Source organism: Vulpes vulpes, chromosome 4, assembly GCF_048418805.1.
Source record: "Vulpes vulpes isolate BD-2025 chromosome 4, VulVul3, whole genome shotgun sequence".
NCBI lineage: Eukaryota > Metazoa > Chordata > Mammalia > Carnivora > Canidae > Vulpes > Vulpes vulpes.
In genome coordinates this window covers 66,428,885-66,444,067 of record NC_132783.1, presented here as the reverse complement: position 1 = coordinate 66,444,067, position 15,183 = coordinate 66,428,885, and the positions used below count along the sequence as shown (strand labels likewise).

At 41.3% G+C, this 15,183-nt stretch overlaps 1 protein-coding gene across 15 annotated transcripts in view; it reads right to left on the bottom strand.

The window, feature by feature from the left end:
• Positions 1-15,183, bottom strand: part of SIPA1L2 (signal induced proliferation associated 1 like 2) — a 212,841-nt gene that overhangs the window by 149,865 nt on the left and 47,793 nt on the right. The gene's annotated exons all lie outside the window — the stretch shown is intronic.

Sequence of the window (15,183 nt, the reverse complement as noted above, 5' to 3'; positions counted from 1 at the left end):
TTCTCAAAATACCGTGCAGATGTCCTTTGGTTTGCTGTTGCAAGAACACTGGTCTAATGAAGAGTGAAACCATTACACACATTAACTAGAGCACACTACTTGTGTCATGCACACACACTGCGACACTATGACACACGTGGGGGATGTTTTCTTTCTAGAAATGTGATCTGCATCCAGCCTGTGTGTGTTGTGGGCGTCCCTGGCCTTACAGCTGTCGCCGGTGAGCTGGATATTGTTCCCAGGCATTCCACAGAGTTTGTCAGTTTAATTTTAGCAAAAATCAAATGTCCCCTGTTTCTCTCCACAAAGTATTTGGCTTGCTTCCTTATAATAACATCCTATGGAATAAGAGCAAATAGGTTAAACAAGAAGTTGAATTTATACATTTATGTACCTTAATTAGCCCACATTGGCAGAGGCTTTTACTTTAAAATCAGACACAACACAAACATCCAAAAAACTTCTAGGCTCTACATCACATCACTAATCTCAACAGTACTGAGAAAACAAACCACACTCTTATCAAACAACTGAAATCACCCGGCAAGACGTATTTATCTTGCAGTTTTGTAAGCCCCGTACCCAAAATTAAACAGCAAAGTCTTTCGGACTCAACAATTTATCTCCAAGGTAACTTAGGCCAGAGTGGGAAAGCAGGTATTTGTGGAGGAAAGTGCAGGTAATTCGACCCACAATGACATGCTTTGCCTGGCCAGTGCTACCCTGGAGCAGCAGAATCCCATTCTGACCTGTAACGTCTCCAGGTATGCGAGCAAGGGCAGGTCTCCTTCTCATAAGGACTTCTGAAGGCAGACTCTACCCAAATGCCACAGACCGCAGAACCTAAAATTACTCTGCCATAGGCAGACTCTCACTAAGTCCAAGACCAGGCAGAGAGTGACAAAGCCCCCAACTGCTAAATGTAATCTAATAATTTGCATATGTAAGGATAAAGGTCTAGACTATGACATCAGCTTCACAGAAAAATCAGCAGATTCATAAAAGAACCAACTAGCCCACTCCGTCTTTGGAAATCCCAAATAAATGAATAGATGAAAAGGACATAACAGCAGGAGAGAGCAGGACTCTATATTGTCAGTCCTAGAAAGCGCAAAAAACATTTTAAATAAAAGCATTCTGTGAATTCTCCATTATAGGAAAGTATGGGGCAGAGTGGGGGAAATCCATTCATCACACGGGTGTTAACTCATGAGGGCATTAACTAAGAAGCTGCTTCCCTAGCAACCTGGATACTGCTACAATGTCCTGGAAGAGCATTCTGAAGTAAAGACAAGCCAGAGTTAACCCAGAAGACTGTCAACAGCTCAAGGATCACCTAAACTTGGTGATAGCCCCTGAACAGCTAACCCAGGATTCCTTAGAGATGACATTACAGCCAAAGATAGCAAGAGTGTCCACAGTCTGAAATGTCTACCGCAAGAATTCAGAATCCACTGAGCTATTCACGAGTTCACTGTGTAGACAGTAACTAAAGCTGCTATCCCTGCCTATTCGGAAAACTAACAAGAGTAATGAAGTGAGTATAACTGAGCCTCTATCATCAGCGTCTGGCTGGCAGTCCTAGGCCCTCCAAGACCCCCCAATATCTACATCATCTATTGAGAGCCCCAGTCTTTCTCACGGTGGTGGTACTGCTGTTGCTTAAGCAAAGATACCCAAATAATTCATCTTGTTGACATTTTTACAAGAAAAGACCCCCAAATTTCTCGCCTTCCCTCCTTTCAGTGATGAGGCAGGGCCACGTTGAGGCTGAAACAGCAAGATGAAAATTGATTCTGTAAATGTGCTCTAATGCCACAGACCCTGGTGGCCATGGAATCCTGCAACCAGGGCAACTATGAGCACAGGAACTTCACTCAGATACGGAGAAACCAGACAGGTAAGTCTGCAGACCAGGAGAAACTAACAGGGACAGAAGCAAGAAGTCAGAAGAAATTCCATGTCATCAGGAGCTGTTTTCAATGGTACTTGAGAAACTTTGAACTTTTGCTTTGTAAAACAAGACATCTTATCCTCTCTTCCACAAACACTTTTAAAAAAACCCAAATTGAAGGCCTCCAAGTTAATGAATATCAGGGGTCAGACTAAGTCTGCAAAAAATACTGATAAGATGATTTACCCAGAAAAAGTTACACTACACTGAAAGAAAGAAAGAAAGAAAGAAAGAAAGAAAGAAAGAAAGAAAGAAAGAAAGAAAGAAAGAAAATGATAAAGAAAGCAAGCTTACTTCAAACTCAAAGCTTTAGACTCAGATATACCAAAATCTCAATAAGTACGGGATAGAGGAGGACATTGGAAAGGCCAAAGAGACACAAGCCAACACTTATCACGGCCCTGGGGCCACAGTCAAGAATGGAGAGTAAATCCTAATACCCAACCAAGGTAAATTTTCACTTGTGCTCCATCATCAAAAGAAGATTGCTAAATGCTAAAGAGGACAGCTCAATAAAACAATGGGATAGATGGAGGTGGGAGGCTGGCATAGCACAGTGCTTGTCAAATCCATGGTAGGTGATGGTGGAAGTTTGTGGACCTGGTCTCGTGTACATCTCCCACAATCAGGATGAATGGGAGGGAGTAACATACTGAATGCCTGCTCCACGAGGAAGGCATTCTATTTTATGTTAGTCACCCCAGGATTTGGTTGCCAGTATCCCCATGAAATGTGAACACAAGAGGCTCAAGAGTTAAGGCAGCTAGCTATTCAGTCCTGGAAGCCACAGGCAGCAGGAGCAGGTGTTTGATTCTGGTCAAGGCAGTACAAGATCTCCCTGCATGTCTTCACACATGCATCATTTTCTCTCCCAGCCCCACAGAACACCAGGTCCTACCAAAGCGTGACTTCAACTAGTCTTTCCATCCCTGTCACTGGCCACTATGGACTTCTTGATTGTCCCCACAAACATTTTTTTCTCTGGCTAGTATATCTTCCGTGTGTTCTCACTGCCTCGGGGAAGCCATGACACTAGCCCTCTCCTGTTTTCTGGCAGACATGACCCAATATTACCATTACTTACCTACATTCTTGTCTCTCCCACTAGACTGAGAACCTAGAAATCAGAAAACTCTACTCAATTTGGTATTTTCTCATCCTGCCTAACAAGGTACCAGCTTCAGTGAAGATTAAAAAAAAAAAAAAAAAAAAAAAACAAAGGCAGCTAAATGCAATATTGCCAGCCAGCCCAGAGCTGAATAGTGTCAGCAGGCCAAACACCCTGTATGAGCATGACACTGTTACGTGACCTGTCAATAGATAAGTCATACATTTAAAAGACTTAGGTGGAATATCTTTATATAAATTATTATATCCACATCAACAAAGCAATGTTGGTATGGAGAGCAAGCCAAAACAAAGAAACAGCCTTACTGGAAAAAATGACAAGCCCTAACGGCATTGTTCAAACAGAACCCTACCTGGAAAGTCAGTTGCCATGGGCTTTCATCTTGTACAATAAAACCTCCCTGGAGAGTTGAGAAATAAGGAAAGATCTCCCTCTGAGATTTAAACTTTAAAGATCGAGAAGCCCCAAAGCCTCTAAGATCTGACTGTATGTATCCTAATTAATGGCAAAATATAATTTGGAAAAAGGGGTTTAGGTTGGGCACTCTCGGGATGTGGAAAGGGGAGGATCCTGGAGCAAATGTTGGCATCCAGAGGAGCAGGAACTTCAGCCATGAAACAACAGTCTCTCATGACACCCTTGCCTGAATCCAGTGACTGCTCAGTCCATCAACATAACCCTCTTCTCATTGCAAATATGCCAACCTCCAGATCTCTGCCTACCTGTGGATAGAATGTGGGGACTGAGAAGAGGTCCCCATGATTATACTTTTTTCTGTAAATTACTACTAAGTGGGCACTCTGGTCACATACTCAGGTTAGTGAGCTTAGTCAATGTGATTATAAGTCTACAAGACAGATCCCATCTCAGTGCACTGAAAAAATATTTTTTTTAATTTTTCTGAATGCCAAATAATGTCTATCACCCATAAATGTCTTTGGAAGAGTTGGCTGGCATTTCTGCCGGCTGATGCACTATCTTACATACTCATTCATGTTTTCTTCAAAGCCCTACAATGTGTGAATCGTGTTTTAGAGAGAGGGACATCAGTTTTGGTCAACAGATTTGTTTTTGTCTTTTGTTTTTATCAAACAGACAACAATTTACTCAGCAAGACTCACTGTCCTGGTGTAAAACTAAACTCTTACCTCTCAGGGTAGAAATGTCATACAAATAGTTTGGCTTTCCCAGTACATTGGTAACTCTGCCTTAGTCAGGCTGCAGCTAATTCCAAAAAAAATTAATTTGCCAAAGCCAGCCCAAGGCTACCCTGATATAAATTCACTTGATGTGTTAATTTCACACTTTAGAGTCCTCATCCCCTTGGTGGGTGAGTGATCTCAAGTATGTGAAGTAGCACAGGGACTGAATTTACAAGTCATTTGTAAATTTACAAATTTACAAGTAACCTCGGACATCAACCCTCCACACCTGAAGAGAGCCAGAGTCCAGCTTCCACCCTCCTGCCTGCCAGTGGGAAAGCAGGGATTATGACCCAAAACAGCCAGGCTGAGTAAATTATTTTCATTATGCAGAGCTCTTATCACTGGGAACCAGCATCTCATTTAATCAAATCTTTCTTCCACATCTTCTTCTTCCTCTTTTTTTTTTTTTAAGATTTTATTTGACAGAGATCAAAAGCACAAGCAGGGGGAGTGGCAGAGGGAGAAGCAGACCCCCTGCTGAGCCCAATGCAGGACTCGATCCCAGAACCCCAGGATCATGACCTGAGCCAAGGGCAGATGTTTAACCAACTGAGCCACCCAGGCATCCTCCCTTCCACATCTTCATACAGAAGGGACAGTTCCAATATGGGAAAATAATGATAGAAATGCAATCAGCTCCAGTTAGATCTAACAGGTAAAAAGTACTATGGGCTCCACAGCCAAGGGTACCAAGCCTGGGAACTACACAGGCAAAGAGTGCAACCTCTATTTGCCCAGGTCTGTGTTCTTGAAAAGAACTGTGACAGCTTCAGTAAAATAAATCCATTTAATGTTCTGGCATAAAAACACTTTATAAAGACCATGAGGTAATGAAATGAGCAATGTTAGAATGCTTTAATATATATATTAAAATATATATACAGAATGTTCACACTCTATAATACAACTACACACGGATACACAGACACACTTAATTCACAGAAAAAAAAAGATGATATTATCAGTTTTCATCATTGGGTTTGGGTACTTGGGGTGATTTTATTTCCTTCTTTCTATCCAAATATTATATATGAGATACACATTACTTTTGACAGGGATACCCCTATAAAGCAAAGCTGCCTTTGGATATAAACATAAATATCCTCAATTTATCAGTAAGAAGATCTAGATCTTACTTTAAATCAGGAAATTGTTTGAGTGAGCTGTGATGCTTCTATGGGAAGCTAATCTGTTACAGATATAAGTTGACTCTATCTGTTTATCAGGGGAATAAAAGTTCTGTGATCCAGGGAGGGTAATACCTACGTGTCAGCAAATCCATCTCGAAACAAACTTCATTCCTGTTGAATCCTCCTAATTCCTTCATGACTTTTAATTCCTGCTGACCCCTTTATCTATATTTCACGCAGAACTGTTGGCCTTCCAGGGCCCACAGAATTAGCTCAGAACAGAATGATCCCTATATTTTGCCAACAAAGAAACCTACTTCGAGTTCAAAAGTAAGAGTTCTCCTTGGGACACTCCTGGCATCATGGTAGCCAGCAATCCCATTCCGGGGTCCCACCAAACTGTTTGGATGGAACCCCTTGGCTAACTCAGACCCCAAATCACATTCCCGAACCAGGCAGTTAATAAGACATCAGTAATCTGGTTATTAGTAATTTATAACCAAACAATAACATATGAAAGAAGCTGTTCTTCCCTGTCAATCTTATACTCCAGTGGTCTTTAATAAATCCCTTGGATTTATAATCCCTTGGAAATATAAAACTTAATTCAATCCTCTGCCAATCAGCTAGGGAGGCTAGGGAGTACTCACAGCTCCTATTTAAAGGGCATAATTCCATGGTGCCTGGGTGGCTTAGTGGTTGAGAGTCTGCCTTCGACTCAGGATATGATCCCGGGGTCCTGGGATCGAGTCCCACACTGGGCTCCCTGCAGGGAGCTGCTTCTCTCTCTGCCTGTGTCTCTGCCTCTCTATGTGTCTCTCATGAATAAATAAATAAAATCTTTAAGGAAAAAAAAAAGGGGGCATAATTCCTCAGGAACAGGAAGGTTTTCCAGGGATGGCTTAGTCCTCACAGGAGGGACATCATTGCTTATTAGTCAACGTGGTCGGCAGGAAGAAGCTCTAACTCTCCCCCGCGTGTGCATCTGGCAGCTGTGGGCAGAAGGGACAGCACTGAGCAGGAGGCTGGCCCAGGCCTGGAGCAGGGTACGGCCTCCAGCCTTCAGGAGGCTCACTGGCAAGGCCTGGGATCATGATGCAAGGCCTCTCCCACAGCAGGCCTCAGACCCAGACTGTGTTGGTGATAAGTTCTAATAACAGCCAGAAATGGAAGCTTCTAAGTAGATATAATTTTTCAAAGGGGACAGAATCATGAGAAGTAAGATTACTATAAAAGTACCAAAATAAAAAGCTAGGATATAAGAAATTTAAATTATTCTATTAAAGATACTGGATTTTAGAGCCCAGATATTTAGGAGGAGGAAAAAGAGTAAATAAGAACACTTCTCAAGCTAGAATTTTAATAGATATAAAAGAAGCCTTTTTTGAAGCATGAAGCTTTCATTCATCAAATATTTATTAAGTACATAGCACCTGTCAGACAAACACACCATGACCATTACACATTTGTGCACACATATAAAAGAGTCACTCCCTACATGTACCAGTTCCTGGGAGGTACATCACAATCCCCACATCAGTAAGATAAAGTCAGTCAGACAGAATGAATTCCTGGGCCTTTGTGATAAATGCCATAAATGACCTCCTATCCTCACAGATCAGCATCTTTCCAACTCCAAATAATTATTTATCACTGTTAAAAGAAAATAAGGTTTAAGGTAAATTTCAAGAACTCAGCTATGCTTCTTTTAAATGGATTTGCAAATGTGCGTCTGTCACCATGTGACCAGAATAAGGACTCTTATGTTTTAGGCATTTCCTTGCCAGACTCTGACCAGCCCCCGTAATATACCTTCTGTGTCCAAGGAAGCTTACTTATATTATCATCAGTAGGCAAAGCTAACTAGAACATCCACGCAACACAAATGTGAGGCCAACAGCAAAATAATACACTTCACAATTCTTTCAATACACAAGAATTCAAACCGGATCTCATATTCATTATCTTTGAGTTTGGTCCTGGAGTGGGTGAGTCCATAGATCACCTATCCATCTTACGCTCCTCTCTGTCATAGAGACACAACACACAGAGTCTCCAAGAACATGAAATGGAAAACTAACATGTGTGTCCAGGGTAAATAGCCCTGTTAACTTTCTGGTCATTTCTGCAATGTCTACATTCACTATACATCAGCAGAGGATACCTGTCTTCTATCTTTGACTGGCATGTCTTCCATTGTGACTCTGGCTAAGTTCCTCATCATCGCTGGGCTTTGAATGTCTCATCTGTACTATGAGATTTGGAGCTACAGGGGTGATTCCCAAACATTCAACCGGCACACAGACAACTGCATCAGAATGATCTTGATGAAAATCCCATTTACTAGCTTCCACCTTAACCTACTGAATCAAAGTCCAGGGGCAGGAGAGAAGGGGACACAGGGCAGCATGTGGAGTGGGCCTGGGAATGGATAATTTGACAAAGGCCAGTGGTGGCTCTTGATATGGAGGTGTGGAAATTATAAACCGTCAGGGCTGAAGGTAAAGGGAAGGCCAGAGTGCCAACCACCTGTTGTGTCCCCGACTCTAACGCTGAAAGAGAATAACTATGGATGAGCAGCAAATCCCCACAGGGGTTTTGGAAAGTATGGGACCTGAGAGAAATACTGAAGAAATGGAGGAAATTGTCCAAATGTAGTTGGGAAAACAAAAATCTTCCCCTTGACAAGATAGGTCAGGCCAACCTCACAGAGTGACATGAATTCCCAACAGCAAGGAGAATCATTAATTTGTAACACGAGTAGAAAGGAGGAGTTAAAACCCATGGGTATTAAGCCTAAAAGTCATCCAAGATGGCTCAGAGTCTATCCCCTAAGCACTGCCAAAGAAAATCTTTACTTGGCTAATTGCCTGGTTGTGAATTAGTTTGGGTATGATCTTTATGAAGATGCGTACTCTAAAAAGTCAAAGCTATACAGCAGTGATTCTAATATACTGCTCATTATGACATTTTAATGACAGGAGATACAATAAAGGAAGACAAGAATTATAAATAATATCTAATCTATTATGCGGACACTTTAAGGACATCACATTATTTTACAATGAGAGATTGTTTTTCCATTACAACTATGAGGAACCTCATGTTTCTGCCTCCTAATGGATTGATGCATATTTCTGACAATGGATTAGAACCCAGCAAGTTCTGATGGCTGCTTTAAAAACAAGTTTAAACTAACATTTAAATGGTATGGGTTTTATCTGTTTAATCCTTTTGATAAGCAGAACCAGACAATGGTATCCCCCCAAGGGGAAGGAAAGCACATCTTTTTAAACAGAGAGCAGAGATTCTAGAACAAGAAAATGTTTCACGTGTTCATTCCCCACCCAGCACTATAAAATATGCACATTTCAGTGCATTTTAAGAGGAAAAGGAGAAGAAATAAAAATTAGCAACCGAACAAACACCTGTGAAGTGATGTGTCTGGAGAGCTGGTACACCGGATTAGAGGTAGGTACACATCTGGCATCACCTGACAAATCGCCAAGCCTCTGCATTTTTAGGCTATTCAGACTCTTTATAAAGAAGAAACAAACAAACAAAAATGCTACACGCCTGAACTGTGAGGCAGGAGAGCCTTCTTGTAACTCAGCCCTTGTCAGACCAAATCCAGCAGAGCCTCAAAAGGTTCAATAGCATTTTTATAAACCTATTGTGTGGATTGGTGCCTAAAAATAGTATGGTTCAACAGGCAGATCACACCAAGGAATAATTCCTATATACTCAACTGCCAAACAACAGACAAAGGAATGGCGAAGAACACCAAACATACTTGTGGGCAGCACGGAAGCCCCTGCGGTCGCCCCCTCCATGGATCCCTCTGGGTTCCCGACCTTGTCTGAATACCCAGGGACCCACTGAACCATTCCAACCTAGACGGGAGAGACCGAGGTGAGTGGGTGAACAAGAGGGCACAGATTCTACAGGATTCTAGATTCTACAGTACTCATGGCTACTTTCAAGAGACTGCATTCACCTCACCAAAACAGACATGACTGACAGTGCTAATGACACGATGGTAACAAAGGACCTTCCAGGTCTCCCCTAAACTAATGCAAAATTTTCTGTCTCCCCTGCTTATCAGCATCAGCTGGGAAGGCTTAAAAAGATACTGAGCTGGGAAATTCAGTCACAAATCAGTTGCTAAATATCAGTTTTAGAAATCAGGCCCTGGTATTCTGAAAAGCTTCCTAGGTGATTCGGATGTGTAGCAAAGAGTGAAAACCACTGCTTACAACAACAAAGGCTTTTAGGCCAAGTTAGGTCCACAGCCCAGGTCAGAGGCAGGCAAGATAAGCCAGCTGGGAAAGGGTAAGCATGAGGCACTCCACTTGCAAAGGTCCGGCCACCAAGATGCCACCAGTACTACATTCCTAGACACCATTTCTGGAAAGAACAAAAGTCAACTTACAATGGGCTACTATGAATAGTCAGATAAGACCATAAGAGTAAAAAATCACAACCTCAGTTTTAATAATACTTAATCCCCAGTTTGAACTTACTGTTTACTTTTCCTTCTCTCATTATATTTACAAAAAAGAGACTCTACCATGGATTTTTATGGCGGAGACAAGATGAAGCCAAGATGGGAGAAGAAATAATAGTGTCTTACCAACAGATTTCAGTTGGTTTTTCAGATAAAATTGAAGGGAGATAAATAAAACAACAGATCAGTTGTAATAAGCACTGTCTCGCTGAATTCAGACTAAAATCTTACAACAGATTATTTTATCCTTTTAGCCAATATCGAAACTGGCCATATAAAAGATTAAGGAAATTGCCCAGGGGACATTAAGCTAATAATCTGACAACCTGAGTGGCAAACTCTGTCACTGACCAAATTTAAAATAAAGGTTCTTTTGCCTTCTTGTCACTAACTCATACTATTTTCACAAGCTCATTTGCCAGATGTTTTTGTGCAAATCCATGGGAGTCAGCACAGACTCAGGCTAAGAGCCAGGTGCTTACATGCAAGTGCCCTGGGCATCTCTGTCCTTGGAGCACCTGTGTCCACAGGACAGGGTAGACAGTCACGGGAGCCATTCCTGTTTAAGGAGAACATACCTGCCAAGGGCTTACAACAAGCCTTCGAATAGAAAAGTGCCCACAGGTGCTGGCTACTATTATCACTATATTGAGTGTAAGAGAAAATCAAAGAATCTGATCTCAGAAACATGTTCACAATTGTTAAGTAATTAAATATAAAAACTTAGCGTGTTTCACTGCACATGTAGACTCCAAATAAACTGCCTTATACAAGCAATGACTGCCATGACTTCATGTCACTTGTGCCTCAAGGTGTGGAGGGGACCAGAAGACCTCAGATCCTACAACATCCCAGACCGCAGAAACGTGGGAGGTATAAGGACGGTCTAAGTTTGGAAAGACACCCAGTATGTGATGGATCGTCTCCACCTCTATCAGACACATGGCTAATTACCAAAGAATTGCTTCTCTCGAGGAAAAACAGTTATTTTAACTTTAGAAAGTCTTAACATTATCCATTGTTCCTCATTAGCTTCCTTTATAAAATCTTCCACCCATATTTCCTCCAGAGAAATGTTTAATAAAAACAAACAAAGGAAAGAAAATACAACATGCTGAGATGTAAGTTACCAACTTACAATGCGTTTTGTGCAAGAGCCCTGCTGGCATTCAGGTTCATGAACTAAGAAGCACATTAGTGGCTTTTCAGTAAGGGGGAGCATTCAGAATTATGTCTTTATAATATGAGACTTCAGATGTTTCCCAAATAATAACTCTCCAGAAGACTTTTGCAAAGCTGGACATCGCACTGTAAACATTTTATAATGGAATTCCTAATATACTGACTTTACTATTCATCCCATTCACCTTTCAGAGGTCATACGGAACTAAGCAGCCACTTGAGGTAAAGATTCAACCAACCAGGAAAAGGTCCAGCTTTCATGACGCTCAAGGGTTAAGTGAGTTTTGAGAGGCTTGCTACTTCAAGTGGGTGCTGGGGCCATGGTCAGGTCACTCCTTCAACATTTATCTGAGAATCAGAACATACAATGATTTGTTTCTGATGATTCTGATACACACTGAGGTTTTGCTAGGATTCTATTTGATCTCACACAACATCAAATGTTTATCTTTGTGAATGATAGATATACGGTATCAGTAATTGTACCAATTCTCCTTGTTGATTCTTCTCAGAAAATAAGACCCCATCTTGAAATCTCTGTAAGATGAGGCTAAACAGATGGTATAGCCTTCTCCAAAAGGCACCTGCCTTTGGGGCATTTCCAAAGAATGAGGTCTGAGGGCCCACCTCCCCCCAGATCTGTAACTGACTAGCTGACTAACCCTGAGCACATCATTTGACCTCCTCGGGCCCCAGCTTCCTGGTCTTTAAAATGTGGATAGTAACACCTACTTCAGAGAACTCCTGGGAGATTAAATGGGATAGGTGAGGTACTAAAATAATATCTACCACATAGTGGTAACATTAAATAAATAATTGCAATAATGTACTAGAATAATTATTGAGAAGAGGAGAATATGGCCTACAAATATACTGCAGATGAAACTGTCTGCCACATTCTATCATAAAGTCCCTTTCATGTGATTACATTGATCAGGGTTACATTTTGGGAAAAATAATTTGTAATATAATGGACATAAAGCACATTGTCATTTATTTGACTAGACAGAACCTAATGGTAAAAGAAATTGGAAAAAGAAAAGGAAAAGAAATCCCTGGCTATCACGAAAAGTGTATCTTAACTGTGAGTTAAGAAAAATAATCCCCCCCCCCAAAAAAAGAAAATAATCCCTACCATAATAAATGATAGGTTTGTAAAAAAACAAAGTAAAATGACTGATGATTCACAAAACAAAAAGAAAGAAAGAAAAATAATCCCAAGTAAAAAGCAGTTTTAAGTGTGACTGGCATCAATCAATCCAGAAGAAACCAGAGCCCTGTACCTATCACATTAAGCACCAAATCCTACTTTGCTCAAGTGATGGGCTCCAGAGAGTCCTCCCAGCCTTGGGAGGAGAAGGAAAAGGAAGGGGAACAATCAGCAGGACTGTCTCCAGTGTAGGAGGAAAAAGGATGGCTCCATGAAGATCTTGCTCAGCCTGCCCTATACAGGATGACCTCACCAAATTCTCATACCCTATATGATCAGACACAAATTCATCATATCATCTATTTCCACACATGTTTTTGTGCTATGAATAAAGTGCACCAAAACGTATGTGTTCATCCATTCAAACACATGTAGTAAGTGCCTACGACATGCCAGCCAACCTGATGGGTGCAGAGATCCATGGTCAACTCAGCTCACTAGTATTTCCCTAATATTTAATGATTACAGCAATCATACCTCTTTTTAGAACTATTTATAAACACTTCTTTCTTCCCTGTTAGATTATAAACTCTCGAAAGGAAGGGCCAAATTTAATCATCTTGTTTCCCTTGGCTCCTAACAGAGTGCTCCACGAATAGATATTACCCAATAAATGTTCACTGAACTAAATCACCTCCAGTATGCATAGAACGGGAGAATCCACAGCCTCCCTCCTGTGAGTTCTTCAGATCTTAAAAATCCTTTGAGGTGACTAACCCTCTTTAAGCCTGGCTGACTGTGGGATGCAAAATGGAACATTTTGAAACAAAATCTGGAAAATGTCTGTGCTATCCCATGAGTATAAGCAGCAAAAATGAAGTTAAGGGAGAAGTGTGAGATCACCCAAACATTTTATAAATAGACCAGTACGTTTCCCAGTGACCAAGTGCCTGAGTAGATGATCAGGCACCATCACAGTTCAGCCTTAATCTTAACATCCTGAGCCTGGCAACGGAAAGTACACTGCTACTGGAAGTAAGCAAATGGCATCCACCCCAGTGTCCTTCCCTAGGTAGAGACATCTAAGGAAGTATGAGGTCTCTGCAGAACTTGGGCAGGACAATGAGAAATGTACCAGTCTGCGTACACTCTAAGCAAATCGAGATAAACTGTGGCCCCTTCTGAGGTCCACTAGAGACTTAGAATTTCATTGGCCTTACATAATTGACCAAAAAGAAAAAAGGACAGGATTGAAAGGAAGCCTAGCACCCCCTGCCAATACTTATCCTGATTCCTAAAAGTCACAAGGTTGAAGGTAAAGCTGAGAACAGAGAGGAGGAATAAGATACTCCTTTCTTTTCAGATTGTATTTATTTATTCATGAGAGGCACAGTAAGAGAGGCAGGGACATAGGCAGAGGGAGAAGCAGGCTCCCTGCAGGAAGTCTGAGGTGGGACTTGATCTCAGGCCCCAGGATCATGACCTGAGCCAAAGGTAGACACTCAACCACTGAGCCACCCAGGTGACCGATACTCCGTTCTAATAAGAAAACACAGGGGCACCTGGGTGGCTCAGTTGGTGAAGCATCTGTCTTCAGCTCAGGTCAGGATCACAAGGTCTTGGGATCAAGCCCCACATTGGGCTCCCTGCCCAGCGGTGTGTCTGCCTCTCTCTCTCTCCCCTTTCCCGACACACACACACACACACACACACACACACACACACACACACTCATGCCCTCTAATCTGTCTCAAATAAATAAAATCTTTTAAAAAGAAGAAGAAGAAGATGTCTAAAGAGTTAATTCCTATCAGAAACCTGAAGGCTGAAATATACACCATGAGATCAGTATGATACCAGCTATCCTGGAAAATCCTATTCATCTTTGTTAGGACTAGAATTTGGAGCTCAGCCCAAATTTTTCTTACTAATCCCTTAATGATAATAATTGATTTCTCCCACAGAACAAGTCTTCTGATCCTCCGATAAACAGGCGGCTAAGCCTTTATGAAGGCTAAATAAATCCTAATTTCACCAATGGGAAAATGAGAAGACCAAATGGTAAAACCATCCCTCTAAGATTATGCAACAAGTCAGTGATTAAACCAGTGTAGCGCCTCCTCAGTTCTGAGGCTCTTACAGAATTTATAGGTTTCAAGCAATGTACTCTTTACATATAAAATCTATGTGAGAATAATGGTCCTTGCACAAGAGAAAATAGAAGAACCAAAGCTAATGAGCTTCATTTATACCTTATAACAGAGAACTGTAAAGATTCGTGATGGCCCCTTTACCTGGGCTGTAAGCATAACCCATGTTAGAATAGCATCTGAAATAGATTTACAACTCAGAAAAAAAGCCTAGCTGGTACAGAACAGCCACAGCAGAGCACAACAAATGAAGCACGACGTTACTCCACACTACACTCTTCAAGAGTTTGTCGGGGTTCACATCAAAAGCAACTCACTGGTCTAAAAAAAAAAAAAAAACAGACGGTAACCAAGAATTTGCAAAAAATACTTATATCAAAAAAAAAATACTTGTATCATGTCACAAAGGACTAATAACCAGAATAAAGAAGTTTCCAAAAAATATCAGCGCATGTAATAATTCCAAAGATAAGTGGGAAAAAAAAAAGTGGCCAATAAAGGTACCTAACGTCAATACTAATTTTAAAAAAAAAAATCAATATTAAAATAATGAAAGAGTTTTTACATTAAAATCAGAAACCAGGGCAGCCCGGGTGGCTCAGTGGTTTAGCGCCGCCTTCAGCCCAGGGCCTGATCCTGGAAACCCAGGATCGAGTCCTGTGTTGGGCTCCCTGCATGGAGCCTGCTTCTCCCTCTGCCTGTGTCTCTGCCTCATTCTCTCTCTCTCTCTCTCTCTCTCTCTCTCATGAATAAATAAATAAATAAAAACCTTTTTA